The sequence below is a fragment of the Xenopus tropicalis genome, chromosome 7 (genome assembly GCF_000004195.4).
Source record: "Xenopus tropicalis strain Nigerian chromosome 7, UCB_Xtro_10.0, whole genome shotgun sequence".
Classification (NCBI taxonomy): domain Eukaryota; kingdom Metazoa; phylum Chordata; class Amphibia; order Anura; family Pipidae; genus Xenopus; species Xenopus tropicalis.
Genome location: NC_030683.2, coordinates 2,997,133 through 3,002,171, shown reverse-complemented (window position 1 = coordinate 3,002,171; position 5,039 = coordinate 2,997,133).

Below are 5,039 nucleotides of genomic sequence, written 5' to 3'. Positions count from 1 at the left end.
GGGAACCCCTATCCGGAAACCCGTTATCCAGAAAGTTCAGAATTACGGAAAGGCCGTCTCCCATAGACTCCATTATAAGAAAATAATTCTAATTTTAAAAATAATTTTCTTTTTCTCTGTAATAATAAAACAGTACCTGTACTTGATCCCAACTAAGATATAATTACCCCTTATTGGGGCAGAACAGCCCTATTGGGTTTATTTAATGGTTAAATGATTCCCTTTTCTCTGTAATAATAAAACAGTACCTGTACTTGATCCAACTAAGATATAATTACCCCTTATTGGGGGCAGAACAGCCCTATTGGGTTTATTTAATGGTTAAATGATTCCCTTTTCTCTATAATAATAAAACAGTACCTGTACTTGATCCCAACTAAGATATAATTACCCCTTATTGGGGGCAGAACAGCCCTATTGGGTTTATTTATGGTTAAATGATTCCCTTTTCTCTGTAATAATAAAACAGTACCTGTACTTGATCCCAACTAAGATATAATTACCCCTTATTGGGGGCAGAACAGCCCTATTGGGTTTATTTAATGGTTAAATGATTCCCTTTTCTCTATAATAATAAAACAGTACCTGTACTTGATCCCAACTAAGATATAATTACCCCTTATTGGGGCAGAACAGCCCTATTGGGTTTATTTCATGGTTAAATGATTCCCTTTTCTCTGTAATAATAAAACAGTACCTGTACTTGATCCAACTAAGATATAATTACCCCTTATTGGGGCAGAACAGCCCTATTGGGTTTATTTAATGGTTAAATGATTCCCTTTTCTCTGTAATAATAAAACAGTACCTGTACTTGATCCCAACTAAGATATAATTACCCCTTATTGGGGCAGAACAGCCCTATTGGGTTTATTTAATGGTTAAATGATTCCCTTTTCTCTGTAATAATAAAACAGTACCTGTACTTGATCCCAACTAAGATATAATTACCCCTTATTGGGGCAGAACAGCCCTATTGGGTTTATTTAATGGTTAAATGATTCCCTTTTCTCTGTAATAATAAAACAGTACCTGTACTTGATCCCAACTAAGATATAATTACCCCTTATTGGGGCAGAACAGCCCTATTGGGTTTATTTAATGGTTAAATGATTCCCTTTCTCTGTAATAATAAAACAGTACCTGTACTTGATCCCAACTAAGATATAATTACCCCTTATTGGGGGCAGAACAGCCCTATTGGGTTTATTTCATGGTTAAATGATTCCCTTTTCTCTGTAATAATAAAACAGTACCTGTACTTGATCCCAACTAAGATATAATTACCCCTTATTGGGGGCAGAACAGCCCTATTGGGTTTATTTAATGGTTAAATGATTCCCTTTTCTCTGTAATAATAAAACAGTACCTGTACTTGATCCCAACTAAGATATAATTACCCCTTATTGGGGCAGAACAGCCCTATTGGGTTTATTTAATGGTTAAATGATTCCCTTTTCTCTGTAATAATAAAACAGTACCTGTACTTGATCCCAACTAAGATATAATTACCCCTTATTGGGGGCAGAACAGCCCCTATTGGGTCTTATTTAATGGTTTAAATGAGTTCCCTTTAAAGTCCAAATAGTTGGAGGGAAAACCTATGTAAAATTAAAGGCCAAATTAAATTTTTACTTTGCATTGTGTAGTTCAGCTAGTAATGCCCCCCGGTGCCAAGTGCTGCTCGTTATCACTGCTCAAGGGTGAGAAATGACTTGTAGCTCAAGATGTCGCCTGTTAGTGTTTTGTGACTCACAGCAGAATAGCAGTGTCTTGTCCCATACCAAACCTGGATACATGGGTCTTCTACTAGCCCGGCACATACGCTTTGGACATTCACCCCATCTATTAGGAAAAGATCAGCTACGCAAGGGGCCCAGCCTGGAAGGCATTTAGCGGGGGATTGGGGGTGAGTGCTTATTTGTTGCCCTGTACCCTGAACCTATAGCGGGGTGAACTGGTTACCCCAATGGTTCTATATATCGTAACCTTGGTATGGCTAAGGGGCAGCCTGAGAAGGCAGTTAGGGGGGGATTTGGGTGTGAGTCTTAGTTTTGCCCTGGGTTACCCCTGGACCTATAGCGGCGGTGACTGTTACCCCAATGGTTTTTCTATATATCGTGCTAAACCTTTGTTATTGGGCAAGGGGCCAGCCTGAAGGCCAGTTAGGGGGGGGGGGATTTTTTTTTGGTGTAGTGTATTTGTGCCCCTGGTACCTTGGGACTATAGTTGGGGTGACTGTTACCCCAATGTCTTCTATATATCTGTAACCTTGTTATGGGCTAAGGGGGCCGCCTGGAAGGCCAGTCTTAGGGGGATTTGGGTGAGTGCTATATTTTCCTGGGTACCCCTGGAACTATCGGGGTGACTGTACCCCAACTGTTTCTTATATCTGTAACCTTCGTTATGGATAAGGGCCAGCTGAAGCCAGTTTAGGGGGGAATCTGGGGTGAGTGCTTATTTGTGCTGCTGGAGTACCTGGAACTATAAGCGGGGTGACTGTTTACCCAAGTTTTATATATCTGTAACCTTGTTATGGTAAGGGGCCAGCCTGAGGCCAGTTAGGGGGGATCTGTTAGTGAGTGCTTATTTGTGCCCTGGTACCGTGAACTATAGCGGGTGACTGTCCCCATATCTTCTATTTATATCTGTAAACCTTTTTATGGATAAAGGGGCCCAGCTGAAGGCCAGTTAGGGGGATTTGGTGTGAGTGCTTATTTGTGCCCTGGGTACCCCTGGAACTATGCGGGTGACTGTTAACCCCAATGTTTCTTTATATCCCTGTAACATTGATTTTATGCGCTAAGGGCCAGTTAGGGGGAGTTGGCAGTGTTTGGGGTTGATACAGGATTCTGGAGTATAGTTTACAACATCTAGAGCAGTGCTGTCAAACTGGCGGCCCGACCCCCCTCTGTGGGCCCGCCCACCTGTCTGGCTGCTTTGATGGCTTACCTTTAGAGTTAAGCACTAAATGGTATCATACTGAGCATTACTGCCCCCCTGCATGGTATCTCACCTAGATTCAGGCTGTACCCCCTGTATTGTTTAAAATGTTAATCCCACTTTACTCGTTCACACCTTTTAAACCTGGGCATTGGTTCACCCCCTGCAGTGTTCACACTCAGCTACAGCTGTCAATCACCCCATTGTCACTTCTTCACACCTCAGACATAGGTTACTGTAGGCAGAGTTATGGCAAATACAGCCAGCATAGGGCAGGGGGGGTTATGGCACACACAGACAGGGTAATGACAGGCAGGATATTGCACACACAGGCTGGGGTAGGACAGGCAGAGGTATTGGCACACTAAGGCAGGGTAGGGCAGACGAGCTATTGCACACACAGTCAGGCTAGGAACAGGCAGAGTATGGCACACACAGACAGCATAGGACAGGCAGGTGCTTGCCTGTGTTGCTATAACTCTTGCCTGCCTATGACTGCTTGTGGGAGATGAACTGGCAGGGGTTTGTTTGTGGGGGTTGTTAGCAGTTGGAAATAGCCATTAAATGCCCCAAAGGTGTTGAATTATGTACTGGGGGTCCTGTCTGCTATCCAAGGGGGAGGAGGACGGCATATGAATTAAGTATATCTCTAATATGACATAATTCTTTCAAATGAGATGATGGTTGAATATCCCACAGTAAGGACCAAAGCATTTGGGATTTTGCTGTGCTACACCATTGTGATAAAAATAGGTGTGGTTTGAAGTGGGTGTGTTTCAAAAAGGGGAGTAGTGGTCAAAACTGGCTTCCATAGCGGCCCATCACTATGTCTAAGCTAGAGAGAAATTCCGCCCTCTGCACCGTAGAAGTTGGCAGCACTGATCTAAGCAATCAGCTGGATGTGGTAGGCAGTAGTTGAGAACACACTGGAGAGATAATGGGCTAAGTGTTCACTAAAATGGGATGGGGTGCTGAAAAGGAAAGGATTAGAATATATGTAGATAGTCCAATTGCCCAAACAGCATTTCCTGTATGTGTGTATTAAAGCCATTCAGTGGCTCTTGGGAAGGAAAATATTTTCCTCCTTCCCTATCATGATTTCATCACCGGCAGCTGGTATTTTCAAACCCTCAATGCTCTGATAGGCAGAAGGGCATAGTTTATTCTTCTGTAATGCACCTCTGACAGAGGGATCGGCCCTCCCATCCCCAGGGCCTGCAGGACAGCTCTGTCCTACCCACACCACAGGCTGGAGGAAGCTCATCTGATGGTTGGTCAGTGGGAGAGGGGCAGTAATTGTGGGTGTGGGAAAGAGAGAGAGAAGGCAGTATCTGCTGTGTGTTTCATATATATATATGTGTGTTGTGTGTGTGTGTATAATATATAGTGTGTGTCGTGTGTGTGTGTATAATACTATATGTGATCCATGTGTGTGTGTGTGTGTATATATATATATATGTGTGGTGTGTCGTAGTATATTATATATGTGTGTGTGTGTGTGTGGTATATATATCTTAGGTACTGGTGTGTGTGTTTTATAGATATATGGTGTGATGTGTGTATATATATATGTAGTTGTGGTGGGTGTGTGTATATATATATGTGTGGTGTGTGTGTAATATATATGTGTGTGTGTGTGTGTGTGTGTGTGTGGGTGTGGTGCTGTTATATATATATGTGGTGTGTCGTGTGTGTGTATTATATAATGTGATGTGTGTGTGTTATATATAATATGTTGATGTGTGTGTGTGTGTAATACTATATGTAGTGTGTGCTGTGTGCTTGTATAATATATGGTGGTGTGTGTGGTGTATTATTATAGTGTTGTGATGTTGTATATATATGTGTGGCTTGTGTGTGTGGTGTGTCGTGTGTGGTTGTGTGTATATATATATGTGTGGTGTGTGAGATGTGTTGTATATATATGTGTGTGGTGTGTAGTATATATATGTGTGTGTGTGTGTATGTGTTTATATATCATGTGTGTGTGTATATATATACATGTATTATTAGTGTCAATGTGGTGTGTTGTATATACTATAATGTGTGGGTGTGTGCTCTGTGTGTATATATATATGTGTGTGGTGTGTGTTATA